The 19,236-nt window shown below is 42.2% G+C and overlaps 1 non-coding gene across 1 annotated transcript; it reads left to right on the top strand.

Annotated features, from left to right (window-relative positions):
- Positions 1-18,664: 18,664 nt before the first annotated feature.
- On the top strand, positions 18,665-18,792 carry LOC148092713 (small nucleolar RNA SNORA22). Its single transcript, XR_015714844.1, has one exon. It is a non-coding gene; the product is annotated as a small nucleolar RNA SNORA22 (small nucleolar RNA).
- The last annotated feature ends 444 nt before the right edge of the window (positions 18,793-19,236 follow it).

The raw sequence follows: 19,236 nt of genomic DNA, 5'->3' as shown, positions 1-19,236 counted from the left end.
CGCCTGGCTCCCTCCTCCAGCCGCCACCGGGACCGTAGGGGCCCGAGCCAGCCGCCGCGGCCTGTATGGGGCCCGGCTCCGCCTCGCGTCCCCGGCCCACCCCGCCCGGCCTCTCCGGCCCGGCCCCCGCTCGGCCTCGGGGCGGGGACGCGCGCGGCTCCTCCCCGGTCCCGCCCCCCCGGGGGCGGGGAAACTGGCGACCGCGGGGCCGAGCGGCGCGGCGCCCGCACCTCCAACTCCCAGCCCAGCGCTCCCCGCCGGGGCCCCACGCCCCCTCCCCTGCTCGAGCCGGGAGCCAAACGTCCCCACCTGTCCCCGAAAGAAAAGCAGCCGGCCCAGCCCTGCCCTCCCTGTGCTGGGGGGGAACGCAGGGCCAAGGCTGTCTGCCAGGTGACCAGCAAAGCGGGACGCGGGCCTCAGTTTACCCGAGGAGCTCCGGGCCGGCGTTTCGAGAGGAAAGAGCACCTCTCTCTCCTGGAGCTGCCTTCACTCCTGCAGACCCTCCACTGGGGCCAGAGGGCTCGTCCCCAAGGGCCACCCCCAAGTTCATTTTCTCCCCAACACCGCTGCTGCACCCTCCACCCCCACACCCCAGCCTCCGAGAATGGACCTCAAACCTGCAACAGCAGTGGGTGATGGGGCTTTCAAATTGCCACAGCCTGTCCTTTCGCAGCCCACGACCGTGAGTGGAAATGGCTTCTTTAAGAAAATACCCTTTACTAGAACCCACTGCCTCATTCTTGATTTAATAAAAAATGAAGCTAATACAAATGTGAGGGTCACTTATCTTTTTCTTTTGTTTTTAAATCAGAATTATTTGGAAATTATTTATTTGTATTCTGTTTGAGATTCTGCAAGCACTGCTCCGGTTCCTTGCAGTTTTTCATTTGCTCTAGTTGGGGGGGTGGGGGAAGCAGAGGGGAGGAGCAGGGAGCCCTTGGTCTCTGACAATTTCATTCTATTTAGCCCTGTTAGCATCTTCAGGTCCTCCTGGGGCTGATAGAGACCCAGTCCTAGGGGTACAAGCCTTCAGTGGTATCCAGGACCCTGCCCCGAACTGTCTTTCAGACTGAGGAGTGTGCCTCACCTAACCCAGACCCCACAGTGAACCCACCAGGCCCCAATGCAGAGCATAAGCCCTCATGGGTCCGGAGGTCAGGACAGAGGGGTTTTGATGCTCCTCTGCAGGAGGGACCAGGCTGCGTATAGGTGCTGGGAAAAATTCCCAGGCAAGAGTAAGGGAACTTACATACGAGGCTGATCTTGGGGGGTGGCAAGAAGACATGGGTATCCTCCCAGCACGTGGCAGGCCCTAAAGAATTATATAGAACCCAGTGGGATAGGTAAGGGTACTGTTTGTGACTCACTCCAGGTAGCGGGCAAAATGCCTTCGTTACATGCTTGCTAGGGCAAGGGTCTGTTCCATGAACCAGCACACCTGGGGTACTGGGAAGGGGTGGATTAAACACTCTGAGGGGATTTGGGGGAAGCAATCCCTGTTCTGGCCAGGGTCTAGCTGGTGGGCCTGGCAGCAGTCACAGCATGGAACAGTCTGTCCTCCACAGCAGGCTGCAGGGCAGGTACACGGTGAATTTCAGGTGAGGTCTCTTCTTAGCAGAAAAGGCCTTGTCATTGTCCAAGCTATTCCCCCCACCTAGAAGTCTTTCTCCCTGCTCCTGACAGACTCCTGTGACCCCTTGGAGTTAAATGTTAGGTTAAATGTCATGCATTCCTCTGTGAATCCTTCCCCATCACCAAGAACAGGATGTTTATGAGTGGGCCCTCAGGATTAGGTTTCCTGGGCTTGAATTCTGCCTCCATGTGGCCCCTCTGTGCACCAGTTTCCTCATCTGTAAAATGGGGTTAATAAATAATACCTATTCCAAAGACTTATTGTGAATATTAAATGAGGACATTAATATATATATGGAATTGACAGATTACAAATAATGGGAATCTACTCAAATTGGCTTGGTGTAAGCAAATAGAAAATTTATATGCTCACATAATAGAAGACTCCAATGATATGACTTATTTGGGCACCAAGAGACTCAAAAAATACCAAGACTTAGTCTTCCTCTCCTCATCTCTCATTTCTGTTCCTTGCAGCAGCAAGGTGGTTGCCAACAGCTCTAGGCTCCATCCTCACAGCCCAAGTCCTCACTTCTTTCAGCTGTCCCAACAAAAAAATCAAGATTACACCAAGTTGGCTCTGATTAGATCACATATCATTGTTTGGGCCTGAATCATATGCCCAACCCTGGCATTAATTCCATCCAAACCACAGGGTGAATAAGGGTGATGTCAGAGTACTGTTTACAAAGAGAAGGTGAATGGACCCAGAGCTGTGTGCCAAGCACACAGTAAGTTCACACACACACACACGCCAAAAAAAAAAAAAAAAAAATTAGCCCTGGCCAGTGTGGCTAAGTTGGTTGGGCATCACCCCGCTCACTGAAAGGTTGCCAGTTCAATTCCCAGTAAAGAGCATGCAGGGGGCACTCGGTCAATGTTTCATTCTCACATCAGTGTTTCTCTCTTTCTCCCCCTCTCCCTTCCTCTCTCTCTAAAAATCAATAAAAAATCTTTTTAAAAATTATATATACATATATGTATAACACAATTTCCCAGTCTTCTTTGCAATTGGGGTGCTGGCATCATCCAGGCCTGAAGTCAGATGCACCACTAAAGATTTTTATGTGGAAGTAAGCAATGTGAGCAGACAGGCATCACCCAGAATCCATTGAGGAGGATGGTAGCAAGGATGGTACTGGAAGCATCTGGCTTTGGGGAAAACAGTGGCAGAGGTGCTAGAATACTTGACAAAATACATTTCAGTTGTCTGTGGCTACCCAACAAACCACCCTCAAAACTTAGTGGCTTAAAACAACAACGATTTCTTATTTCTCACAATTCTTTGTGTTGATTAAGCTCAGTTAGACAGTGCTTCTGCCACATGTGATGTTAACTAGGGACATCAGCTGGAAGCTTGGCTGGGCCTAGAACAATGTAAATGGCTTCTCTCTGAAGGTGACCTCTCCAGCAGGATAGCCTAGACTTCCTTACAACATGGCAGCCTACTTCTCAGAGGGTGAAAACGGAAGCTCACAAGCATCTTAAGATCTAGGCCCAGAACTGCCAATGCATGATTTCTGCCACATTCTATTGGCTACAGAAAGTCACAAAGTCTCCAGATTCCAGGAGAGGGTAAATTGATTCCACCTCTTGCTAGGAAGAGTGGAATGTTGTATTAATTTACTAGGGTTACTGCAACAAAGTGCCACAAATTGGGTGGCTTAATCAACAGAAATTTACTATCTCACAGTTCTAGAGGCTGGAAGTCCAAGGTCAAGTTGTCAGCCAGGGTGGTTCCTTCTGTAAGGGAAAGTCTGTTCCATTCCTCTCTCCTGGCTCTGGTGGTTTGCTGGCAATCTTTGTGTTCACTGGCTTGTAGATGCATCACCCTGATCTCTGCCTTCATGCCTTCATCTTCATCTTCACATGAGTTCCCCCTGTATACATGTCACTCTGTGTGTAAATTTCCCCTTCTTACACGGACACCAGTGAATTAGGGTGCACCCTAATGACTTCATTTAACTTGATTACTTTTGTAAAGACCCAGTCTTCAGATAAGGTCATATTCTGAGGTGCTAGATGCTAGGACTCCAACGTATCTCCAATATATTCAACCTATCTATGGAGGTGGGACATAATTCAACCCATAAAAAATGCACATGCAGGAATGGAAGGACTCCTTGGTAGCCATCTTTGCAGATAATCTACCACAAAACAGAAACCCCAAAACAATACCTCTTTCTTATCTTTAAGAACAGATTCCTGGGGTAGGCAGGTTCAACCAGGGATGGAATTTTAACACTTCTTACAAGTCAACAGCATCTACAGCCTTGTGTGTAACCTGTTTTCCTATACTCTTGAGGTGGTCTTTGGAGAGCCTAACCGATGCAGAGTGGATTAGAGCTAAAACAGTTCTTCATTGTTTCCTCCCAGAGCAACAAGGGGGAAAAGGCCAGCTGTGTGGCCTTGAGCAAGTTCAACATGTTCCCTCTTGTCACCCTTAAAATGGACATAAAGATAAAAGCCTGTCTCTCAGAATTATGGTAGGTATTATAAGGAATAAAGGGTGTGAAAAGTGATTTCTAAGCCATCGGGATCCTCTAGATGTCAGTTATTATTAGCATCAGTCTCTGCTACTTTGACACAGCTGACTTAATCTCTGTTTTGTGTTGAAACATTAGTAAAGCACTGATCAGTCAGACTCCTCATGTGTAGAGCACTTCACAGTTTACAAAGCACTTCCACACACCCATCACAGGGAGCAGGATGCCCTGTGCTAAGAGGGCAGAGTAACAAAGAGGGCTTTAAAAAGTGTTAGTTACAGTAATGCTGGCTGCTGTAACAAAGAGACCCAAGAACACAGTGGTCCAAACATAAAAGTCATGCCTTACCCACACAATAAGAGGTGTTCCCATTCTGTGATGGCCTTCCTGTACATTCAGCAATCTAGGCTCATCCCAACCTGTGCCTCCAGCAACCACTAGCTGCAGTGAAGCCAGCAGCAGAGGAAAGCCTTAGCTTAAAAAATGACATTACTTCTATTCACATATCATTGGCCGAAACCAGCCACATAGTCACACCTTACTACAAGGGAAGCTGGGAAATGCATTCCAGCTGTGAGCCCAGAAAGGTTGGGAAAGTGAACTGGGGGTAAAGGGCAGCAATCTCTGCAATTAAGGAGTTTATAAAGTTCTAGAAGGGATGGGTCACAAATCCCCAAGGAAGTGTTGTTCTTGGTTGGAGGATATACTTTCTCTATCTGACTGATAGAGAAACAAATAAAAAGTATCCTTCCTCACCCAGGTTTTTTCATAAGTTATGTCAAGTCCATCTGGTTGAAGAAAGACTTAGAAAACAAGAGAGTTCATGGCTCAAAACCAGGCCTGCATGGCCATGCAGCACATGAAGATTGCATCTGACGTCAAGGCCACACTGCATACTTTCCTCTTGTCCTCTCCACACATCATGGCTGGTGTCTTTAGGTTTCTCCACCAGCACAACAGTCCCTGATCTTCAGCCAGCATCCTCAGTTACTGTATGGCTGTCCTGATGGAACAATGATGTATCAATGAAAAGACACTAACAGACCCAGACAAAGGATACAAGTTCCATTACTATGGACCAGGCTCCAACTTCACACACCCAGAAATGGGAGATGCTACAGCAGGCTCCGATGGAGACACCGGCACCTGTGACCTTCAGGTCTCCATTGAAGGAGGCCAGCTCCTGCTGAGACCACCCCATCAAGACGAGGCTCCTGACAGGGCTGCTAAAGCAGGACTTCTCAGAACGCAGATGAAGCACCTGAGGGCCTTGTTAAAATGCAGGTCCTGATTCAGCAGGTCTGGGGTGGGGCCTAAGATTCTGCATTTCTAACAAGCTCCCGGGGAGACTGATGCCCCTGGTCCGCAGGCCAGACTTCAAGTAGCAAAGCTCCAAAGCAATGGCATCGACCTCAGCTGTACATTGGAGCAACCTGGGAAGCTTGAAAATGTACTGCCACCTGGGTGCCACCCCCAAGGTTCTGATGTGGGGGTCTGGGGTGCTACTTGGGCCTGCTGGTTATTCCAGTGTGTAGCCACTGCTCTCAAGCACCCTTTGCTCCTTTCAGGGATTTGTACCCTCCTGCCTCCTTCCCACTTTTCCAGAGACTTTGGCTCTCTCTGGCTACCCACCCTTTATTTTACCAAGTAAGAGAATTTGCATTTTTTAACTAAAATAATCCCCATTTTGTGAACGAAGAGACAATTAAACACATATCAAAAAGGCAAATAGAAGGCAAAAATGGAACCCTTTAAGTTGAGCAAATGTGACCTTTGAAAAAACTCCCTCTCCTGTCCTGCCATTCCTCGTCCACCAGTGCCCAGTGCAAACAACCCCAGGAGGGACCCGCAGGTCCTCCTCCTGCTAAGCTGGCCATCCAGATAAGCAGGGTCTTAACTAATCCACAGCTGAGTACAAATAGGTGGGAAATGTTTGTCCTTTTAAAATGACAATTTTAATACCTGCTTTACATCAAAACAAGGATAGAAACATGGAGAAAACCTTAAAATTTATATGGGTTTTTTAGATGAAATCCCAGACTGCAAAGTAATTTGGGGCTTGTTGCCATGGCCTCAGGTTGGGGGTGGGGGCTGGCCTTTGGAGTGCTTGGAAGGGTTGACAGATTTAACAAATAAAAAATTCAGGACACCCAGTTCAATCTGAATTTCAGACAATGAATACTTTCCTAGTAGAAGCGTGGGCCCCAGTCACACAGCAGTGAGTGGTAGACTTGCCCCCCACCAAGCCCTGGTTCTATCTGGCTCTTCACCATCACAGTTGGCATGCAATCAGGACATGAGTCAGACCCTGGCAAGCTCCAGGTGACCACAGGAATTCTGAGAACCCCCTCAAAGCATCAGAGGGCATCCACCTAGACTCTCAGCTCATGTGGGTTTTCTGTTTCTTGGACTTTTTGATTGACAGTCTTTGTCTGCTTGGGCCCTTGTGCTCTGAGCTTAGGAGTCAGGTCCTAGTCAAGCACCTTGAAAACATAGAGCACTATCTTCTCATCCTTGGTTCCTCTTTGCCTCTAGTAAAATGCCCATCACCACCACCATCCTTCGCCCCACAGATCTGGCCTTGCTCCCACCCCTCTCCCCATTCATACCACCAACTCCTGGAAGCCTTGTCAACCTCCAGCCTAATAGTGAGCAGCAGCAACTGCACAAAACTTGGGGAAACCAAGAAAAACAATCTGAGAAGTGTCTCAAAACACATGAATTAAAGAGGGAGGGACCCAACCCGAAGAGGTGGAGCAGAAAGGGGATGTGGTAAAGGGTGGCCAATTCCGAAAGCCCTTTGCCTACTCTGTGGTCCTAACTCCCTGGTATAGAAATAGAAACTCTGAGCAAGATGCCCTTCTAACATTTTGCCCTCTGGGCATTGAACTCACTTCTGAGTCCTCCCACCCTCCGAGGAGCTGGGCACTGTGCACTCAGCTTCAGTCAGGAGATCTTTCCTCAGGCCTGAGCCGTTGCTGAGCATGCTGGACCACTGACATCAGTAGCAGAGGAGATGACCTCAGCCCAGCTGGCTGTCCCATAGCATCCTAGACAACGGAGTGGGACAGCCCAGGACCCACTGGTTCTGTGAGGCAGACTGACCTGGTCATGGCTGAGTGTGTGTGCCTGTGTGTGTCAGCCTCCTGGTCTCCACCCCACCCTGGGAGGCTGTGGCCGACAACGTTGCTAAACCACAACCCGCTGTGTCAGCAATAAGTAAACAGGATGGGTTGATTGCTGCCTCCATAAGCAGATGCCAGTCACCATCGAAACAGGAAAGAAAACACTCGACCCATGAGGAGGGGTGGGTGGGGCCTTCACTACTCTCTGTGATGTAGGAGAGAGGGGAGGGGATGAATAGAGAGAAAACAGAGATGGACAGAGACAGGCAGTGAAGGAGAAAGGAAAGAAAGCCAGAGCCTGTAACTCAGGCAGTGCTGAAAGCAAGGTCTTGGACTGCTGTGTTTCCACCAGCTGTTCTGTGACTCCACTTGCCAAGCTCCCTGCCTCAGGCCAGCCTTCCCACATCTGACTTCCTGCCTCTCCTCCTATGCAGGCCTCCCCACTCTCCTGCAGGCCCTGTTCAGGCTACAGCTTACCTAGAAAAATCCTCCAGAGTGGACCACCCCCACTGCTCCCTTCCTTTGGCAGAGGAAATTTCCATAGTGTGTCCCCAGGCAGATATATTCCCAGAGGACTCAGCTTCTCTTCTTTTGGGCCACTACTGGGTCTACTTACATTGTAGGATACACGATTTCTCCCATTTTCAAACACGGACACTAAGCCATTTGTGGGTTCACCGAAGGTGACCAGCTAGTAAAGACCAAATTTAGCTTCCTGCACGCTAGCCTTTCAACTCCATCCTTATTCCTGGTCCACTTATCGCTGATCTTTCATGGCATATATCCCTAGATCTTGGTGGCAGTGCATGGTAAGGTAGCACGCAGGGCAGATGACTCAGGTAGGGGGAGGCTGGGGCTGCCAACTTCCTGGGAGGAGTTCTTATCCATTAAACAGACCATCCTCTGAGTCACTGGGAGATCCTAGAGGTTGGGAGAGGCTGATTCATCCTTGTCTTTATTTCAGCTCAGGAGGAGAAGTCTTCACACGTAAGAGAATGACCAGTTCAACCTTGTTTCCCCAAAGACTTGAAAACTGGAAATGAGCCATGTGGGAAGATGGAACAGACCTCAGGAAGGGCCTTTGTGACAACCCAGAAAGACGTGACCTAGGGAGGGCAAGGAAAGTCCAGGGTCCTTTCACAACACCGTGGGCAGGAGTGAAGATCAAGACACAGGAAACTCAATATTCAAATTCAGACTCAGGAAGAGAAAAAAAAGTACTTTTGAAAGATGATGTTTGCCTTGCAAAATAATCTTTCATTAGAAAGCTCCAAGTTCCTTCAAGTGGCTTCCATTCTTGGCAATTTCCAGGTTTGCTTATGGATCTGTCACTAATCAAGAAAGAAGACACACCCAGAGCTCATAGCACTAGAAACTTCTGCCCTAGAGAATGGCACCTATTGGCATCTACAAGTTGCAGATGATCCCCAATGCCCTTGGTTCCTTCAGTGTAGTTCAGAGCTTCCCAAACTTTCCAAATCACCTGGAGAGCTTGTGAAAAGCACATATGGATTGGTCCCACCCCAGAGTTTCTGATCCAATAGGTTTAGGGTGGTAACTGATCACTTTCATTTTTAACAAGTTCCCAGGTGAAGCTCATGCCACTGATCCTTGAAGCACAATTTAAGGTTCACAGATGAGTCAGACCCACCTCCCTACGCTCGCTGCCAGGGAAAGTCACTCAACTTTGTCACTGGCTTCCTTTTATATCCAGGGCCACAGGGCTCCACAGGCCCACTGTGCAGCCTTTCCCACTCTTCGCTATGACTTGTCTGCATCTCCTCCTCTGTCCTCAAACCTCCGCCACCCCCTCTTGTGCTCAGCTCAGCTGGTGAGGAAACAGAAACCATCATTTACATTGCTTCACTCCTCATTGAAGAGACGGATGCGATCTCGTCTTCCCACCACCAAATCTTTACACCACTCACCTGGGGCCCACTCTCTCTGCCCATTCTCCTTGGATGGAGGAGGTGTCCTGCTCCTATACGAGGCCACACACACCACTCGTGTCCCTCTTCTTCAGTCCTCCCTTCTTTCCTACTTCTGCTCTTACTCTCTCTTTTATGGGAATAGTGGACCACTCCCAAAAGCATACAAACTTCTTCCAATACCTCTCATCTTTAAAAAACAAAAAAGGCTTCCCTAGACCTCCCTATCTGCCTCCTGCTACCACCCCATTCCTCACCTAATATTCAGAGCAAAACTTCTTCAAAGTTTCTGGATAGTTCCCATCACCACTTCTTTCCTTCCCATACCACCTCAGTCTGCCTTTCTTCCTTAGCATGCTGCAGAAACCCTAACAATTCTCTCACTGCCAGATCCAGTGGTGCTCACATCACTCAGTGCCTCTGAAGCAGTCTACACTGCTGACCACTGCCTCCTGCTGAGAAGGGTTTCTGTCCTTGGCTTCCTCCACCCCACCTCTCCTGGTTTTCCTCTGCCTCACTGGACGTGCCTTTTCTGAGTGCTGGAAGCCCCTGGTCTTGAAACTCTCTGGCCTCTTGGCTCCAACATGGTGTCTGCTAAATTTGCATCTACAGCCCATGATCACTTACCTGAGCTTGGATTTTTATCCAACTACCTGTGAGCATTTCAAACTCAACATGCCTGAAACAAGACTTTTGATTTCCCCTGTCCAACGTGTGTGTGTGTGTATTTGTGGTAAAATAAACATAACAGAAATTTACCATTTTAACCATGTTTGAGTGTACAGCTCATAATGGCATTAAGTACATTCACAATGTTGTGCAACCATCAATTGCCACTGTGCATTTCCAGAACTTCTTCATTATCCCAAACTGCAACTCTGTGCCCATTTGATAAAAATGCCCCTTTGCCCCCACCCTCCGCCCTCAGCCCCTGGGAACCACTATTCTGCTTTCTGTCTCTATGAATTTAACTACCGTAGGTATCTCATGTAAGTGGAATCATGCAACATTTGTCTTTTTGTGTCTGCCTGCCTGACTTTTTCCTTCTCGAAGTTCTACCATCCCCCAACAGCCCAAGAATACTCCCCAGCAAATAAGTTTCTGAGCTGTTGTTCTTCAATTTTATTTTTTCTGGTATTTGTTTTGTTTAAAATTTTTAAATATAGACCCCACAGGCATGCATCTCCTAAACCCTAAGGGACCCCACAAGGCTTGCAACCAGGGGAGCAGTGGGCAGCTGCAGCTCATCGTGGGCTAATTCCTGAACCTGTTTCCAAGGCCCCCTTTTCTCTGACTCCCCGGTGAGCTAAAGCAGCCCGCCTTGGCTCACTTCTTTCCCATAACATTTTTAGAGAACCAAAGGCACCCCACCTAGGCTCTCTCCTGTTGTTTCTCCTGTCCTAAGCCCTTGCTTGTTTCACTGTCCCCAGCTTTAATAAGCGTACTCTCAAATTCAAAAAAAAAAATTTAATATAAAAAATAAAATAAGCCAAAAAAAAATATAACACCATGCTCCTACTTCTCAGATTTAATCAGTTAACATTTTATGTCAGTGACTGCCATTTTTAAATACAAGAAATAAAGCATTACAGTTCAAATTGTCAACCCCTTTAATCACCTTCACCAGAAACAATAATAGATAAATATGCATCGTCTAGCCAATTTATAGTATACACCTATATTATATTTCATCTAATCAGAGACACATCAATTGTAAAATGCAGTATTATTTTAAGCTCCATTTAAAAATAAAAACACCACCAATTAAACTATGCCACAATATTTTCTAATCTTAGATTTTATTTAATACATATTGAAAGAATTTCTTTAGACTTATTTAGACATATATATTTTTTATCATACCATATTTCATCAAATCTAAAATGCCATCTTTTTTAAGATGCATCCTTATTCAAAGATTTTTTTTAAGTGTGTCTTAGGATTAATGAGTTATGGCTTATCACTTTGTGCATACATAAAAAGAAAATTTCAAGCAAAATAAAACTGTTTAAGTATTCCTAAACTTCCTATCTAAAGCTCATCTTCTGCATCACTTTCTTTTATTATTATTTTAAAATATGTTTTATTTTTATTTCAGAGAGGAAGGGAGAAGGAGAGAGAGATAGAAACATCAATGATAAGAGAAAATCATTGATTGGCTGCCTCCTGCACACCCCCACTGGGGATTGAGCTTGAAACCAGGGCATGTACCCTGACTGGGAATCCAACTGGCAACCTCTTGGTGCATGGGACCACGCTCAACCAACTGAGCGACACTGGCAGGGCCCTTTTTAAAGTTAATAGACTTTTAAAAAACACTTTTAGGTTTATAGAAAAATTTGAGCAAAAAGTAGAGTTCTCGTGTACCCTCTCACCCTCCCTCCCAACTTTTCTAATTTTTAACATCTTGCATTAGTGTAGTACATTTGTTATAATTGATGAGCCAATATTGATGTCAATTTTTTTTAGTTCAGGTTCTATTTATTTTATTTTTTTAGATTCTCACTTTTACTTATTTTTAAAAAAGCATTTCTTATTTTTCACTTAGTTGACATCCAATACTATATTAGTTTCAAGTGTACACCCCAATGATTAGACATATAACTTACTAACTGATCATCCTGCTAAATCTCATACCCATGTGACACCATACATAGTTATTAGAATATTACTAATTATACTCCCCATGCTGCACTTTACATCCCCATGACTATTCTGTGACAACCAATGTGTGCTTCTTAATCCCCTCAACATTTTTACCCATCTCCCCAACCCCCCTCTCATCTGGCAACTGTCAAAATGTTCTCTGTGTCTAGGAGTCTGTTTTTGCTCTGTTTGTTTGTTTTGTTTTTTAGATTCAATTGTTGATACATATGTATTTATTGCCACTTTATTGCTCATATTTTTGTCTCTTCTTCTTCCCCTTCAATATCACCCTTTAGCATTTCATATAATACTGGTTTGGTGGTGATGAATTTCTTTAGTTTCTTCTTGTCTGGGAAGTTCTTTATATGTCCTTCAATTCTAAATGATAGCTTTACTGGGTAGAGTCATCTTGGTTGTAGGTCCTTGCTTTTCATCACTTTGAATAGTTCATGCCATTCCTTCTGGCCTGCAGAGTTTCTGCTGAGAAATCAGCTAACAGTCTTATGGGAGCTCCCTTGTAGGTAACTAACTGCTTTTCTCTTGCTGCTTTTAAGGTTTTCTCTTTGTCTTTAACCTTTGGCATTTTAATTATGGTGAGACTTGGTGTGGGCCTCTTGGGTTCATCTTGTTTAGAGCTCTCTGTGCTCCTGGGCTTGTACATCTCTTTTCTTCACTAGGTTAGGGAAGTTTTCTGTCATTAGTTATCCAAATAGGTTTTCAATTTCTTACTCTCTCCTTTCTCCTCCAAACACCTCTATGATTTGAATGTTGGTGTGCTTGAAGTTGTTTCAGAAGCTTCTTACACTATCTTAATTTTTTTTTAATTCTTTTTTCTTTTTGCCATTATGATTGGTGTTTTTTGCTTCCTTATATTCCAAATCACTGATTTGATTCTCAGCTTCATCTACTCTACTGTTGATTCCCTGTAAATTATTCATTTCAGTTTATGTAGCCTTCACTTCTGACTAGTTCTTTTTTATGGTTTCTATGTCCTTTTTTATGCTATTGAAGTTCTCACTGAATTCATCTGCTCTTCCCCTAAGTTCACTGAGCATCCTTATAACCAGTGTTTTGGAGTCTGCATCTAGTAGATTGCTTGTCCCATTTTTAGTTCTTTTTCTGGATTTTGTTCTGTTCTTTCATTTGTGACCTGTTTCTTTGTCTCTTCATTTTGGCAGACTCCCTGTGTTTGTGTCTGTATATTAGGTAGTATTGCTACACCTCCCAGGGTTGGTAGAGTGGTATAATTGTGTAGGTATCCTGTAGGGTCCAGTGGCACAGCCTCCCCACTCACCCTCGCTGGGCACTGCCCCCCTCATGGGCTATGTCCACCCTCCTGGTGTAGTTGAGCTTTGGTAGCTGTTATGAAATGTGTGTTCAAATCCTTTGTCCATTTTTTATTGGGTTGTTTGCTTTATCATTGAATTGAGAGGGTTTTTTATATCCCAGTTTTTAAACAGGAGAAGAGTCTTGAAATGATTTCATCATGTGTTTCCTTTAAGCCATGTTTTTTTCTCTGTGGTTTCCATCACATATTGCAAAATAAAGAGTCATAGGCTTTCTGATGACAGCCAATACTCTGGCCTTGAAATTATTTTTTTCTCAACCCCCTAAAGCATTTGGTAGCTGTGGTTTTATTTTTCACTGTAGAAGCTCCTGAGAATTGGGCAAATTGGGCATAACAAAGGAATGTTGTCTGGTGCTGGGAAATGAATGCAATGGAAAAACACATGAACATACTTACTTTTATTAATGGAAAGATGTTTTAGTTGGGTATAGAATTCTATAAAATTTTTTCCCAACACATAGAAAATATCATTCCACTTTCTTCTCACTTCTGTTGCCATCTAACTAAATGTAATCTGTCTTTTTTTTCCTCCTGGATGCTCTTTAAGATTTTTCTCTGTGTCTTTGGTCCTCTGTAGTTTCATTATGATGTATCTAGGTACAGATTTATTTGTTTGTTTGTTTGTTTTGTTAATTCTCACCTGAGGATATTTTATCCATTGCTTTTCAGACAGAGTGGAAGGGAAGGAAGGAGAGAAAGAGAAAGAGAGAGAAACATCAATGTAAGAGAGACACATCAGCTGGTTGCCTCCTGCACTCACTCCTACCAGGGGCAGGGAGTGAACCTGCAACCAAGGGACATATCCATGACCAGGAATCGAACCCAAGGCCCTTCACTGTGCAGGCCATCTCTCTAACCAGTGAGCCACACCAGCCACGGCCAGATTTCTTTTTATGTAGACTGCTTGGAATTGAGCTTTTAGAATCTGTAAATGGGTATCTTTCAATAGTTTCAGATGCTTTTTAGCTATTCTCTCTTTCAGCTATTCCCTATCTTCTCTCTTGTTCTTCAATTTCTGGAACTTTGATTAAATATGTATTAGAACTTCTCACTCTGTTATCTCTGTCTCTGACCTCTTGTCTGTGTTTCCCTTCTTTCTGTCTCTTGAGCTTATTATCTCATTGTTTAAATAAATGCCCACAAAATGCATGAAGACAATTGTACTGGGCAGATTGGTTGCCCATGAGTCCTATACACCTATTCTATGTGACTTTTAGCTAGTCTTCCATTGATGGAGCTAACATCCATCCATTATTTTATTATTGCAGTCACAATAACATCTTTGAGAAAAATCTAATTCTCAGAAATTGCTTTATAATTTAAAATTAGTGTTTTTAAACTGATTTTACTGGAGATAGTACCTGACATCCTTATACAAGTATCCATGACTTCCTCTTTCACTCTCATCAGTATTCTGTTTTGGAAATTAAGCTATATGAATACCTTATTCATATTAAGTATCATGACATCTTTTGGTTAACAGCAGCTACATATACTATCTCAGTGATTTTCTTCTTTTGGTAATATGTGCTCACTATATTAATTTATTTAGTGTTTTTAGAATTGACAGTACAATTTTGAGGTATTGAAAGAATGTGTGATTTTGTCATCATTCTCTATTTGCCTAAATGCATGTTTTATTTTTTCCCCCAATTGAATCACAACACTAGAAATGCTTATGTTCAAAGTCAGCAGAAAGCTTCTGTGAAACTGATTTTCAAAGCTCCAGCAATGGTTTCCACATGACACATCAATCATACCAGCTTCTCAATGTTTTGAAATGTCTGTCATCCAATTTTAAGGTTTTGGGAATTTCTCCTGCTTTTAGTTATATTGCTTGGTGAGTGACAGGCAAGCTTTTTAGCCATAGCACAACTTCATCTTCTTATAGATGTGTGTATTTTTTATTTCATAAAATCCCTGGTAGTCCCACTGTGAAGAAAGAAAAAAAAAAGACAAAGAAGAAAAATTACAGGAATTCCTTCAGCACCATCTAGGTGCTTTTGTCTTGCTGCTCTCTTTCTTGTACATAGAATGTACATAACTTTCATTTCAATGTTGAATTAATGTAATATTGTTAGGAAATGTAAAATGATCATTAACTTCCACACATGATGTGCCCACATCACTCAAATGAAATAATGACAATATTAACAACTATGACCAAGTTCATACATGCTCAGGCAATGACAGCTTCATCATGACCTTCATCTGGCTAAAAACAATCATATAACTTCAACTGTGAAATATATCCCAATAACAGAAATGTTAAAATGTGAAAATAAATACATAAGTAATAAAATGTGAAAAGAAATGTGCATCTTACAATTGATGAAATATGGTAAAAACAAAATATGATAACGGTATGAGAAAAAATTAACAAATCCATGATCTTCACATAAATTTTCAACAAGTGCCTTTCAATAACAGAAATAAAGTAGAATAAACATTTTTAAGGAACGTAGATGATTTGAACAATAGTATTAGTAAGCTTGGTCTAAAAGGCATATATAGATCAGCTAAACAACAATACCAATAGCAACAAATGTTGGGGGGGGAACAGAGACATAGAAAGACAACAACAGAGAGACACACACATACATAAAGAGAGACAGGCAGAAAGACAGACAGACGGAAATAGAGAGGCAGACAGAGAAAAAAAGATGTCCAGAAACAAGAACAAGAGGTTAATAACAGTTAAAGCTAGTAATGGATATATGAGGGTACATTATATGTTCTTAAATATCCATAATAAAAAGTTTTAAAAAATGAATGTGTTCTTCTGGCTGCTGTGTGGTGAAGGGGCTGATGGGGTTACGGATGGAAACAAGGAGACCAGTTAGGCTACTACAATAATCAAGGTATGAAAGACTGGCTAAAAGTCATGTTTATTATAATGTACTTATAGGAAGTGGCATCAATAACTACTCATTAATCATTGACTATAGGCCACGTTAACTTTGTAAGTATTTTGTAACTACATTAGTAAAACCTATATATGAATGGTCAGTCTTCAGGATTTGATGATAATTTGAAATTATGCATAAAGTGGGTGATTAGACAAGTCAGGTTCTCAAACATTTTTTACCCCAATTGTGGCAGCCATGTTCAAGAGGTCCCCTAATAAGCTTTGTCTTCTGGTATTCACACCCCTGTATAGCCTTTTCCAACACTTCATCACAACCAAATATGGCAAAAGTGATGGTATGTGACTTCTGAAGCTAGGTCATAAAAGACATTGCCATTTCTGCCTTATTCTCTTGAGTCACTTCCTTTGGGGGAAGCCAGAACCATATTGTAAGGACACTCAAGCAACCCTATACAGAGGTCACACAATGAGGAACTGAGGCCTTCAACCAATGGCCAGCAACAACTTTCTAGCCATGTGAGTGAGACATCCCGGAAGCAAATCCTCCAGTCCCAGTAAAGCTTTCAAATGATTGCAGCAGTCCTGGCTGGCGTCTTGGCTGCAACCTGATGAGAGACCCTGAACCAGAACCATCTAACTAAGCTGCTCTTGAATTCCTGACCCTGAGATGTGGTGAGATAACAAATGCTTGTTGATTTAAGTAAATTTTGAAGTAATTGTTATGCAGCAATAGATCACTGATACACCAACTCACAGTAAGAAATAAATTATATATCATGACTCAGTACACACATACCTATGTATGGAAAAATATAATAAATTTCATGAAAATGAAAAAAAATGCAAAGAGAGATGTCTGAAATTATGCTCACCATGAGGTGAGGCAATTGGAATACTTGTTGCTTTCTACTTGGTAATTTTCTCGATTGCCTAAAATCCATATGCATATTTTATCTTTTTCTTTTAATTAAAATTCAATTTTAAAAATTATCTTTTTTCTGACTGAAAAAATAATGATAAAAAATAAAAGGCAGGCTTGTCCAGGTAGTTCAGTTGCCAAAGTTGTGGGCTTGATCCCTGATCAGGGCACATACAACAATCAACCAATGCATGTATAAATGAGTGGAACGACAGATGGTTCTCTCTCTCTCTCCCCCTCTTCCTTAAACGAATAATTTTTTAATTTAAAAAATTAAATAAATAAGTAAAAGGCATATATAGAACTTTGCACCTAGCAAGAGGAAAAAAAATTATTCTTTTCAAACACATACATAATATTTATAAAAACTGACCATAGAATAATTCATAACCAATGGCAAAGAATGAGTATCATGAATTCTCTCTTAACATAAAGAAATTAACTTATAAATACCATTTGGCTTAGTTAACAAAAAGATAACTAAAAAACTCACATTTATACATTATTTAAACACATTTCTAAATCAATTACAGATAAAAGAATAAATTTATATAAAATCATGAAATACTACAAATATGAAATAATAAAAATACACTATATTAATAGGTGTAGTAGCTTCTGTTGGTGCTCCAACCATGTTCCTTTTTGTTTAACCATTGGTCCTTTAACAGGTCAGAGTGTACATCTCCAGTAACACCAGCAGTTCCTGGCTGCCCTTCTCCAGAGACCTGCCCTCAGTTCATGGGAACCATCTGACCCTGGGAGATTGTGCCCCCACCTACCACTCCATGGCAGTCTATAGCCAATATTTGACTCAAACAGGGGTGCCAAAGTCCAGCCCACTTGCCTCAAGGTGGGACCAATTCTGTTGCCATTCATGCTCCAGGGCTCCCATGGGTCAGGGCCAGGGACCACACCTTTCCTGAGCTCCTTCCTCTACATTACCCAGCTTCTCTCCGCTCTCTTATTCTGAGAGCCCTCTCAATAAATCCTGTACACAAGAATCCCTGTCTTAGGCTATACTTCTGGGAAACATGACGTAAGACTGATGTATAACCATAAATGACAATATTAGAGAAGAAGAAAGGCTGGGAATGGTTGAGCTAATTAGCCAGCATTGGACATGAGGGAAAGAATAATAGAAGAAATCCAAAGAAAGCAGAAGGAATTAAATAAAATTTAGAAATTAAGTGCATATATAATATATACAAGAAAGAAGACATAACTTAGCAATTTAAAAAATGAAAAAAGATGCATAATTATAGAAAAAGCCAGAAATTTAAATTATAAACAACTATAAAGTATGAACAATTTTTTGCTACTAAACTTTAAAACTTAGATGAAATGGGTAAATTCCTAGAAAATGTATCTATCCAAAACTGATTCAAAGAATAAATTGAAAAGTTAAATAATTTTATAACCATTTGACAAATGGTTATAAAATTTAATCAAAAGCTTTAAAATCTACCTTTTAAAAAGTAGGCTCTGATAGTTTTATAAGCAGTTTCTTCAAAGCATTCAAGGAACAGATCATTCCTATCTCATGAAAACTGTTCCAGAAAATAAGGGGAGAACATGACTAATTCATTTTATGAGATTAGAAAAACCTTGATACTCAAACCAAACAAGAACAAAATGAGAAAAAAAAATCTCTGAGCAATATCACTTATAAACATAGATATGAAAATTCAAAACAAAATTCTGCAAACTGTTGCACAGTGAACACCCATGTGCTTTATAGTTCCCTTGGCTCTGGCTCTGTTAGAGAATGTCTATTCTTTCCTTTGCATTGAGAGGACTTTTTATCCTTTTAAACATATTCAGGAAGTCAGCACATTATATTAATAATAATAATAATAATAAAATATTTTTTTTAATTCTAGAAACTGTATCAAACAATGTATTTACAATAACTATACATCATGCCCTAGTTGGATTTATCTCCAGAATTCAGCATTAAAATATATTAAATGCTTACCTTATTATTAATCTTAAAAATACACAAGATTATCCCAAATTTTTAAATAATTTTTTTAAATCACACTTATTAAAAATAAAAAATTCTTAGGTATCTAGAAATAGAATGGAACTTTCTAAACCTGGTAAAAGATATACACCAAAATCCTTTGAAAATTCATATTTAATGGAGAAACAATAAATTTTTGCCCTTAAAATTCTAGAATAAAGCAAGAAAACCCAATGTCACTGTTTCTGTTCACCTTGTACTGGCAGCCATGAGCAGCCTCCTCCTAAAAGTTCAGGAACACCAACTGCACATAGAAA

The sequence above is a fragment of the Miniopterus natalensis genome, chromosome 7 (assembly GCF_054644295.1).
Source record: "Miniopterus natalensis isolate mMinNat1 chromosome 7, mMinNat1.hap1, whole genome shotgun sequence".
Lineage (NCBI taxonomy): Eukaryota > Metazoa > Chordata > Mammalia > Chiroptera > Miniopteridae > Miniopterus > Miniopterus natalensis.
This window is presented reverse-complemented; position numbering and strand designations above follow the sequence as displayed.